General features: G+C 40.0%; 3 gene segments (V, D, J or C); 2 read left to right on the forward strand and 1 right to left on the reverse strand.

The window, feature by feature from the left end:
• Positions 1-2,437: 2,437 nt before the first annotated feature.
• LOC308384466 (Ig kappa-b4 chain C region-like) lies at positions 2,438-2,880 on the forward strand. The segment is given in 2 exons: positions 2,438-2,441; positions 2,546-2,880.
• Positions 2,881-6,927: 4,047 nt separating this feature from the next.
• On the reverse strand, positions 6,928-7,409 carry LOC308384467 (Ig kappa chain V region K-25-like). The segment is given in 2 exons: positions 7,358-7,409; positions 6,928-7,250 (listed from the first exon to the last, which is right to left on the reverse strand).
• Positions 7,410-11,044: 3,635 nt separating this feature from the next.
• On the forward strand, positions 11,045-11,487 carry LOC308384468 (Ig kappa-b4 chain C region-like). The segment is given in 2 exons: positions 11,045-11,048; positions 11,153-11,487.
• The last annotated feature ends 543 nt before the right edge of the window (positions 11,488-12,030 follow it).

Consider the following 12,030-nt stretch of genomic DNA (forward strand, 5'->3'; position numbering starts at 1 on the left):
CTTACCCTCGGTGCTAACAGGCTACCATGCTTCATGCTCCTTGCCCAAGTCTATGCACTCGGCCAGGATTTCAATATCACACCTGCTGCCCTCTTCCCACTGCTTCTCACAGGATCCCTTGGAGCTCAGGTCAGCCCATCTTAACTTTGTTCAGCTCACCTGGACCTTCACCTACTCCCCTCAAAGTACCACCAACTCCACCTGCAACATAAGCCATACTCCTCTTTAAAATTCAACCACACCTGGAGAAGTCTGTGAACCCACTAACCCCCTTTTCCTCTCTCCCTCTTGATCACCACGCCACCTTAGGCCACCACGCTACGTTTTCTTGTCATGAATCTCACGTCAAGTATAACTCTGTGTTTTTGTGCCAAATAAAGATTTGTGTGAAGCAAACTCAACCGTCTCCACATGTGGTCCAGCACTTGAGTCCAGTTTTGTACAGGCCTTTGGCCCCTTGTGACATTAGGCCTACATTTTTTGCAGTACTCTTTCCAAAGTAGGTGAGGTTTTGAGAAAAATGACAAAACAAAAAAACCTGTTTTGATGTCTTAAAACGACGGTGAAAGTGTTTTATGAAGTGTCTTTTGCATAGATGAGTCTGTGTGGTGAAAAAGGCCTTACATATTTTGAGAGCTGCATTAAGAGTGGTGAGAATGACGTTCCTGATGTAAGACTTTCACCAAAGCAACTGAGAAAAGCAGTGATGGGGAAACATTTACTGGAGTTCATTTAAGTGTTCACGAATAAATGTCAGTGAAGTCGTTTGAAAACGTGTGTGTGTGTGTGAAACATGTCAAAAGTGAACCAAAGCAACACATGGTGATAAAACCTGAATTGAATGGTAATGTTTACCAGTTAGAAGCCTTCACAGTGAGAACAGCACAGAACACCGTCTTCTCTACCTGGAAGGGATTTTCAAAGCTTCCTAAAACACCATTATTTGTAGACAGAATTCCAAAATAGAAATAAAAACTCATTAAACAAAACCCTGTATGTGTAGGCAGCGTCTTAACAATGGACATGTTCCTTTGGAAATTAAAAAAATATATGGAAAAAATGCTGGTACACTTTCCAGAACTTAATATTTTTGTGAAATTCAAAACATAACTACATGAATCTGAAGTGTTTTTGAAGCATTTTAGGCTGAGAATTAGTTTCAGTGTTTAGAGCTGTGAAAAAATAAGTGCCAGGTTTCAAGAGATGTTTTCACATGTGAAAGCTGTAAAATCTACATTTTGAAATCAGATTCTTTAAATATTGTTGTAATGGGCTTTATTTGTTTTAATTACACTATTATAATATTATTAAATGATACAAACAGTGAATTATTTAGTTGAGTTTGTTTGTCTCAGAGTCAGAGAGCCGTGTCTCTCTACAGTCAGAGGTTTTTGTACGGCGCCTCAATGAGTTTGTATCACTGTGGTGGACTTTTGGTGGAGGAACCAGACTGGATGTTGGAAGTAAGTCAAAAACAAAGTTACTTCTATGTCCTTTTTCTCTTTAATTTAATTTTCTTTTCTTTAATTTCATTTAATATGAAAGGCTAGGAAACTTTTTGTGTAACTGATTAATTATTTTATTCATAAATTTTGTCCTAAGAAACAAAGTCAGCTTTGGAAATGAATATTCAGACACTCAGGACAATTTCCAATGAAAATCTGGGATGTTTCATATTATTAATTATTATTTGTAGTTCTGATGATAAAGTTTTATTTTGAGGGCTTGTAGGTTTAGTTCAGTCTGACAGAGTCAGAGAGCCGTGTCTCTCTACAGTCAGAGGTTTTTGTACGGCGCCTCAATGAGTTTGTATCACTGTGGTGGACTTTTGGTGGAGGAACCAGACTGGATGTTGGAAGTAAGTTAATTAAACTGTGTTTATTATTAAATATTGTATCATTTTATTTAATAACTACTTGTTAGGCTGCTTAGATGAGAGAAAAGTATTTTTTTTATTAAAATAATTTAGTGTTTGATGTTTGTCCTTTTTACTGGACTAATTCAGATGAGCTCTGCGAGTTTCTCTTGTTTAATCTACATTTCTGTCACAGTAAAATGTAGACAAGAGTAAACTTCATCATCTTATGATTAGTTTGTAAATTTCCACCACATCAGCTGCTGTTTGGATGAGTTAAAGTTTGCTTTCTGATGTTTTTATCGTGTCCGATGTTTCAGATTTAGTTTGAAATCATGTGAGCTGTTCAATAACATTTCAAATCTACATGAATGAGTAGCTGCTCTGTGCTTGTGTCCACTAATGTCTTCAGTCGTCCATAATTTAGACTTCTAATCATTTTAAAGCCAAACTTCTGCTGTAAATGTTTCCACATCTGCTTCTTTTATTTCCAGTGTAGTTTGAACATATTTCAGCTCAAACTGTGTGATGATTCTCTCTGTGCTGATATGCATGAGAGGTTTCTGAAAGGGAAGTGAAACAATGTGTGAGTGAATGACTGGTGGAGCAGAAAAAACACCTGACAGAAACTTCTTAACGGAGAAATTCAAATTGTGGTTCCTGTCCTCTAAGCTGATTGGTGTTTCCTAGGTGATACCCGCCCCGCCCTGAAGGTGCTGGGTCCCTCCAGTGCAGAGCTGGAGCAGGGGAAGGCCACGCTCATGTGTGTGGCCAACAAGGGCTTCCCCTCAGACTGGAGTCTGTCCTGGAAGACGAGCGACAGCAGTGGCAGCAGCAGCATCAGAGGGGAGGAGAGCAGGACTCCTGGAGTGCTGCAGAATGACGGCCTCTACAGCTGGAGCAGCACCCTGACACTCACTGCAGACCAGTGGGGGAAGGTGGGCTCTGTGACCTGTGAGGCCACCCAGGGCTCCCAGACTCCGGTCTCAGAGATACTGAGGAGAGACCAGTGTTCCCAGTCCTGATGTCAATCACTGAGTCTTTGATGTTGATTTTCTTCTGTCTCTTTGTTTCTTTGTGTTTGCAGATTTAAAAAATAAACTCATTAAACAGTCATATTTCCATCTCATAATGACAACAATCAGAGCAACAATCTCCTCTAGTTTCATCCTTTTGTGTCTGTTGTAAAGCTGATATTTCAAACTCTTAAAAGAATAAAAATGTAACGAGAAAACATGTTCTTTGACTCTGTGAGTTTAATAAATGCACATTAAAAAATTAAGATTTTGTAATATTTGTAAAACAGACCAAAATAAAAATGTAAACAGACACATCAAGTGTAATGTGCAGTGAAAATGGTTAAATATATTTTTTAATCCACATATTAAATATTTCTCTATAAGATGTTGAGTTCATGTCAACCATAGATTATCTGTGTGCTCTTCATAATTTCTACTCTCAAAGCTGTTTTATGATCTACATTTTAATCTGATCTAAAACCTAATAAGTAAAATTAAAGAGCAGGGTGTCATCTGTATGATTAAACAGAGATCATTAAAAAAAGTATAATTGAAGATTTATTAAATTTTGATTAATGAACTATTTGGCAGTGAAACTGTGATGAAGCACCAAAGCAGAGAAGAGTCTAGAAGCTGGTGGTGGCAGAGAGGAAGCAGGTGGAGACTTAGCTGAGGATCTCTAACTGTCAGGATGAGGTGGAGATCAGGAGTCTGAGAGTTAAAGCACACAAAACAGAGGCTGAGTAACTCACAGAAGGCAGCGAGACAATAACTGGACTCAAATAATGACGACAGAATTGAGCTCGACAGTGGACATGATGTTAAGAACAGACTAACAGAACAAACACAGGAATGCAGGCAGATGAGAGACTACAGGTCTGCTTTAATCAACTTATATAGAAGTTAATCTCTTCTAGTGTTCACAGCAAAATGAGAGAAACTCACTTCACTAAACCTCTTAACACAAGAAAAAGACCACGGTCTGTCAGGAGGACGCTTGCTGGTTTTACATCTGACAGAGACAGTCTGTCCTGGAACAAAAGACTGAGTCGGCACTTTTTCTCCCAGTTAATAATAAAGAATATCAGAGTTATTGAAGTTACAGGTTTCATGTTTCATGCTTCATGCACGACATTCACAGTGTTGGTTTTTGCCCAGTTTAGGTATTTGTGTCTTAGTCCTGTTTTTCCTTTGCTTTGTATTTTTCATGCAGTCTCAATGAACGCCTCGCTTTCTGGTAAATTCCATCCTGTTTCCACGTGTCTGATTTTGGGTCCTCTCACTCTCCGCTCCACACAATCTGCTGCTGCAGATCGTGACATTATTTGAATTATTCATTCTTTTTGTTAAAGTCTTTATTAGTTTCACTATTTGACTTGTCCAGGGTGTACCCTGCCTCTGACCTTAAGACAGCTGGAATAGGATGGGATGCATGTATAGTTTCATTATTATCATTATTGTCAGATCATCAGCATGTGATAATGTGGATATAATACCAAAATAGTAAAATGCCTTCTTATTTTGCATTTATTTATTACAGTTTTTTCATTTTTGATTTCAGACAACCAAACTGTACGATTAAGAAGAAAGCTGTGTTTCTTTACACTCAGAGGTTTTAGCTCAATCATGATGATACAAACTCTTTTCTTTCAGGATCCAGACTGGATGCCTGGAAATAAATCAATTTTAAATGAGTATTTTAAACAATACTTTGTCCTTCTGCTTTTGTTTTAGCATGCTAAGTATGTAAAAAAAAGTCCTGTTTAGAAGCGGACATGTCACAGTGCTGGATCTGTGACCCAGTGTTTTGTCTGTGTTGTTAATTTATATTCTTCGATTACTTTTATTCATGGTTTTGGTTATCTTTTTTTCTTAAGTTCTTAGTGATCCTAGTTCTCCCTCCCTCAGTGTCCATCTCAAGCCTGTGTATAAGCTCTTGTCTCCATGTTTATTGTTCCCTCTGTTGCACAGGCAGTCATGTCTCCATGTCTCAGTGTCTAGTGTCTGTCTCTGTTTTTGTTCCCCCAGTCACAGTGTCTTTTCTGCATCTACATATTCGTCATGCTTCCTGTTTTCTTCTGATAGTCCTTGTCCTGTGTTCAGTTTTCAGTTTTGCTTCCCCTTGGTCTCCTTATGTGTGATTATTTCCATCTGTGCTCTCCTCCTGTGTGTCATTCCCTTGTGTGTTTCCTCTGCCTGTTGTCGTGTTGTCCAACAATGTGTCACCAACTGCTGCACCTGTAAGAAAAAACAAAGGGAACAAAAACATACAGCACCTGGAACACAAAGATATGAAAATGCACAGATACATAAATTAACAATCTTTTTGTGGTGTGTGTCATTGTCACAAAAGGTAGACAATAATGAGGGCAGGGAGGTGCAATAATGCCCTCCTGGGTGTCAGAGGCAGTGTCACGGTCTGGCTGGCAGACCGTGGGGATGAGGAAAGTAGGACCCAAAACGCAGGACTCTGCGATGCCACAGTGCACTTTATTTACAGTGAATAGACAGGTAAGTCCAACAATTAACTCAGAGATGTAATTTGCCAATGGTGCTCATCCCTTGCTCCCAGTGCGTCCCGTGCTGTAGCTCCCTTAGTTTGTGTGCTCCCCAACTCGCTTCTTCGCCCGACTTTCCTGGAGGAAGAAGGAAAAACCACAATTAGCCACACACGCTAGCCGACTATACCGGTCAAGAGTAATAATCCCACGTCGACTGTCGCCGCGAGTCCAGGTTAAATACCTCTTCCTAGCTGGGAGGGATGATCACCACCAGCTGGTCAGGTAATCAGCTGCAACAGCAAAGAGCGACTCCCGATGACGACAGTCGCCCGGACACGCCTCTTCCACGACGCACGCTTCCGTCAACAGCCCCGAGGATGGGGGGAGAGAGAGAGAGAAGCAGACACATACATACAAACGTGGACAGAACAGTAGACGACAGACCCCAAATAATAGTCGTAATAATAATAATAACAACAATAATAATAACCACTGCTCACGGACCCCTGAGTAACCTCCAGAGCCAGGAGATCCAGGAGGCCACAGCAGGAGAAGGAGGAAGGCCCCAGATGAGGCACCCAGAGCCAAAGGGTGAGAGTCTCAGAGAACCAGAGGCAACAGGCATCAGTCGGATGTCCTAGCACGAGCCGAGAACAGTGCCCAAGGACCACCTGGCACGACTTTGAAAAGTGGAATGAGAGGCAAAGTCTTCAGCTCAGAGAAGATCAGCTTCCAAGTTGAAGTCATGAATCACAATCACACACAAATCTGTGTTTATTGATACCAAATACAGTTACAATGCATTCATTGTATACTCTGATTACATTGTATAAAGAGTGAAATGCATGTTTATTACTGCTTCTATTAATAGTGTTGTTATGAGTGGTTATGATGCTGTTTAAGGTAAATCTGGAGGAAATCCATCAGTCTCTGCAGCAGTCAGCTCAGCTCTTATTCAGTCTGAGGTAAAATAATATTAAAATGTGTAAACACATCTGTGCTGAGATAACTCTGAACTCTAAACTTATTTGTTCTCTATCATGTAGGAACGTCTGTGAGCAGTAATGTGGTTTTTCTGTAGCTCCTTATTTATTCATGTTGCTTTAAAATTTAAGACTTAAGATTCAAACTAAAAAAATCATTTAAAGATTTCAAAGTTATGCTCTGATAAAGCAATTAACAAAGTGGAGTCTAAGCAATGATGGGAAAGAGGAAACGAATGCTGGATTCAAAAGTTTACTATTTAAATTTCTACAGCAGCTAATTAATAAATACTTAATTTATCTACTGATGTTTTCTGTGTGTTCAAAGTATTTGGTGGTCTTTTAATTTACAGCAATACACTCAATGTTAATGCTGTGTGTGTGTGTGTGTGTGTGTGTGTGTGTGTGTGTGTGTGTGTGTGTGTGTGTGTGTGTGTGTGTGTGTGTGTGTGTGTGTGTGTGTGTGTGTCCTCAGTGAACTGTATCAGTCTCTGCAGTATCTTCCAGCTGCAGCAGTCACTTCAGTTTCTGTTCAGTCTGACTGAGGGAGGTTTTTGTACGACTGTTTTTCACTGTGTGAACACATCTTGACTGTTGATGTAGTGATAACTCTGACAGTAATAAACTGCTGCATCTTCAGCCTGGACTCCACTGATGGTCAGAGTGAAGTCAGAGTTTGATCCACTGCCTGTAAAACGAGCTGGAATCCCTGATTGTCGATTGCTAGCATAGTAAATGAGCAGTTTAGGAACTCCTCCATCTTTCTGTTGGTACCAGGCTAAATAGTTGGAGTTATAAACATCCTGACTGGTCGTACACTTGATGCTCACAGTTCCTCCCACAGCAGAGCTCACTGCTCCAGGCTGAGTCACTGTGATCTGTCCTCTGGACTCTGAGGACACAGAGACAAAAACATAAAGCAGCTTCATGGTTTTGTGGGCTTCATTTCAGAGGGACAGATGTTGATAGAGGAGAGGAGTTTGATTCTCTGGACTTTACCTGTGAAGCAGCAGCAGAGGAGAGTCCAGATGAGGACGCAGATCAAAGTCATGTTTTTGATGAGGAGGATTTCTGTGGCTTCTGTTGTGATGAAGGACAGCTGTCAGTCATCCAGTGTTCAACTCTCAGGACTATAAACTCTCCCAGAGCACTGGAGCATGGTGCTGCTGATGCAAAGTGCCTCTCTATGGAAATCATCTGACCAAGTTTAGAGGCACAATGTGAAAAAGTAAAGGTCTGGACTTCACTACATGTTTTTACAACATTCTGTACGCCACGCAGATCCTGATGCGGTTGAAGAACTACTAATTGATTATTTTTAAAATAAGTTCAATGTCAATTTTAAAATATTGCTGTAGGACACCATTCAGATGGCTGTGATCCAAAATTAAATATGGTTCAAACATCATGATACAACATGATTTCTTCCAGTACCATCCACCTCCAACATATATTACAGTTTCTCTCAGTCGCTTTGCTGCAGTTCTCACATCAGTGATGCTTTTCCCCAATCAAATTAGCCTTTCTCGTTGTTTTCATACACACATACACACTGCTGTTGTTTCTACACTAATAAAGGGATTTGTTACTTCATTGATCCACAACTCACAGCTCACAACTGTCGTGATCGGGCTGTGTCCAGGCAGGAATTGGACCCAAACTCAAACTCACTGGAAACAGGACTGAACTCAAAGTGGCAGCTTTTATTGCTGAACAGAAAACTCCACAAAACCTGAACTGGGAAGAATCTAACAAAACACACACAGCACGAGGAAGATCACGGCACTGTAGTAATCAATCAATCAATCAATCTTTACATGAGCCAGGTGAGGAAACACTATCACAGGGAGCCGTCTGCACCGGGAGCCTCCAGGCTGGGCAAAGAAGCCCCCCAGCCAGGCTGAGAATGTGTCGATGATGTGAACAGAACACACATATAGTTTAATGAGTATTATTTTGCTTTTCTCCATTTCATCAGTTTTGTAAGGTTAAAAAAATACAAAAAAACCATCAGACGTGATTTTTGTTTCTGAAAACAGTTTTAAACTTCTCATTAGCTGTCACAGTCCGGGTGAGCTGCTGGTAAATTTCCACCATGTTCTCCTGTGTCTGCCCCTGGGCAGAGCCGTCATCTCCTCACATGGAGCCAACCTGGAGCAACCTACTCAGGATATTTAAGACCAGCGTTGCCGTCTCTTCACTGCTAGTTTGCCAACTTACCCTCGGTGCTAACAGGCTACCATGCTTCATGCTCCTTGCACAAGTCTATGCACTCGGCCATACTCACTGCAGTTTCATGCTCCGTCTCCTGGGAAGGATTTCAATATCACACCTGCTGCCCTCTTCCCACTGCTTCTCACAGGATCCCTTGGAGCTCAGGTCAGCTCATCTTAAATCTATTCAGCTCACCTGGACCTTCACCTACTCCCCTCAAAGTACCACCAACTCCACCTGCAACATATGCCATACTCCTCTTTAAAATTCAATCACACCTGGAGAAGTCTGTGAACCCACTAACCCCCTTTTCCTCTCTCCCTCTTGATCACCACGCCACCTTAGGCCACCATGCTACATTTTCTTGTCAGGAATCCCACGTCAAGTATAACTCTGTGTTTTTGTGCCAAATAAAGATTTGTGTGAAGCAAACTCAACCGTCTCCACATGTGGTCCAGCACTTGAGTCCAGTTTCGTACAGGCCTTTGGCCCCTTGTGACATTAGGCCTACATTTTTTGCAGTACTCTTTCCAAAGTAGGTGAGGTTTTGAGAAAAATAACAAAACAAAAAAAAACTGTTTTGATGTCTTAAAACGACGGTGAAAGTGTTTTATGAAGTGTCTTTTGCATAGATGAGTCTGTGTGGTGAAAAAGGCCTTACATATTTTGAGAGCTGCATTAAGAGTGGTGAGAATGACGTTCCTGATGTAAGACTTTCACCAAAGCAACTGAGAAAAGCAGTGATGGGGAAACATTTACTGGAGTTCATTTAAGTGTTCACGAATAAATGTCAGTGAAGTCGTTTGAAAACGTGTGTGTGTGTGTGAAACATGTCAAAAGTAAACCAAAGCAACACATGGTGATAAAACCTGAATTGAATGGTAATGTTTACCAGTTAGAAGCCTTCACAGTGAGAACAGCACAGAGCACAGTCTTCTCTACCTGGAAGGAATTTTCAAAGCTTCCTAAAACACCATTATTTGTAGACAGAATTCCAAAATAGAAATAAAAACTCATTAAATAAACCCTGTATGTGTAGGCAGCGTCTTAACAATGGACATGTTCCTTCAGAAATTAAAAAAAACATTATAGAAAAAAATGCTGGTACACTTTCCAGAACTTAATATTTTTGTGAAATTCAAAACATAACTACATGAATCTGAAGTGTTTTTGAAGCGTTTTAGGCTGAGAATTAGTTTCAGTGTTTAGAGCTGTGAAAAAATAAGTGTCAGGTTTCAAGAGATGTTTTCACATGTGAAAGCTGTAAAATCTACATTTTGAAATCAGATTCTTTAAATATTGTTGTAATGGGCTTTATTTGTTTTAATTACACTATTATAATATTATTAAATGATACAAACAGTGAATGATTTTGTTGAGTTTGTTTGTCTCAGAGTCAGAGAGCCGTGTCTCTCTACAGTCAGAGGTTTTTGTACGGCGCCTCAATGAGTTTGTATCACTGTGGTGCACGTTCGGTGGAGGAACCAGACTGGATGTTGGAAGTAAGACAAAAACAAAGTTACTTCTATGCCCTTTTTCTCTTTCATTTAATTTTCTTTTCTTTAATTTCATTTAATATGAAAGGCTAGGAAACTTTTTGTGTAACTGATTAATTATTTTATTCATAAATTTTGTCCTAAGAAACAAAGTCAGCTTTGGAAATGAATATTCAGACACTCAGGACAATTTCCAATGAAAATCTGGGATGTTTCATATTATTAATTATTATTTGTAGTTCTGATGATAAAGTTGTATTTTGAGGGCTTGTAGGTTTAGTTCAGTCTGACAGAGTCAGAGAGCCGTGTCTCTCTACAGTCAGAGGTTTTTGTACGGCGCCTCAATGAGTTTGTATCACTGTGGTGGACTTTTGGTGGAGGAACCAGACTGGATGTTGGAAGTAAGTTAATTAAACTGTGTTTATTATTAAATATTGTATCATTTTATTTAATAACTACTTGTTAGGCTGCTTAGATGAGAGAAAAGTATTTTTTAAAAATAATTTAGTGTTTGATGTTTGTCCTTTTTACTGGACTAATTCAGATGAGCTCTGCGAGTTTCTCTTGTTTAATCTACATTTCTGTCACAGTAAAATGTAGACAAGAGTAAACTTCATCATCTTATGATTAGTTTGTAAATTTCCACCACATCAGCTGCTGTTTGGATGAGTCAAAGTTTGCTTTCTGATGTTTTTATCGTGTCCGATGTTTCAGATTTAGTTTGAAATCATGTGAGCTGTTCAATAACATTTCAAATCTACATGAATGAGTAGCTGCTCTGTGCTTGTGTCCACTAATGTCTTCAGTCGTCCATGATTTAGACTTCTAATCATTTTAAAGCCAAACTTCTGCTGTAAATGTTTCCACATCTGCTTCTTTTATTTTCAGTGTAGTTTGAACATATTTCAGCTCAAACTGTGTGATGATTCTCTCTGTGCTGATATGCATGAGAGGTTTCTTAAAGGGAAGTGAAACAATGTGTGAGTGAATGACTGGTGGAGCAGAAAAAACACCTGACAGAAACTTCTTAAAGGAGAAATTCAAATTGTGGTTCCTGTCCTCTAAGCTGATTGGTGTTTCCTAGGTGATACCCGCCCCGCCCTGAAGGTGCTGGGTCCCTCCAGTGCAGAGCTGGAGCAGGGGAAGGCCACGCTCATGTGTGTGGCCAACAAGGGCTTCCCCTCAGACTGGAGTCTGTCCTGGAAGACGAGCGACAGCAGTGGCAGCAGCAGCATCAGAGGGGAGGAGAGCAGGACTCCTGGAGTGCTGCAGAATGACGGCCTCTACAGCTGGAGCAGCACCCTGACGCTCACTGCAGACCAGTGGGGGAAGGTGGGCTCTGTGACCTGTGAGGCCACCCAGGGCTCCCAGACTCCGGTCTCAGAGATACTGAGGAGAGACCAGTGTTCCCAGTCCTGATGTCAATCACTGAGTCTTTGATGTTGATTTTCTTCTGTCTCTTTGTTTCTTTGTGTTTGCAGATTTAAAAAATAAACTCATTAAACAGTCATATTTTCATCTCATAATGACAACAATCAGAGCAACAATCTCCTCTAGTTTCATCCTTTTGTGTCTGTTGTAAAGCTGATATTTCAAACTCTTAAAACAATAAAAATGCAACGAGGAAACATGTTCTTTGACTCTGTGAGTTTGATCGATGCACATTTAAAAAAGAGAGATTTTGTAACATTTATTAAACCAGACCAAAATAAAAATGTCTACAGACACACCAAGTGTAATGTGCAGTCAACATGGTTAAATATATTCTTATACACACATTTAGTGTTTTCTATAAGATGTCGAGGTCCAACCATAGATTGTCTGTGTGCTCTTCATATTTTCTAGTCTCAAAGCTGTTTCTTGACCTGCATTTTATTCGGACAATATAGATAAAAAATATCCTAATAATTGAAATTAAAGAGCAGGCTGTCATCTGTATGTTTAAACAGAGTCTATTTAAAT

The sequence above is a fragment of the Rhamphochromis sp. 'chilingali' genome, assembly GCF_963969265.1.
Source record: "Rhamphochromis sp. 'chilingali' genome assembly, chromosome: 17".
NCBI classification, from domain to species: Eukaryota; Metazoa; Chordata; class Actinopteri; order Cichliformes; family Cichlidae; genus Rhamphochromis; species Rhamphochromis sp. 'chilingali'.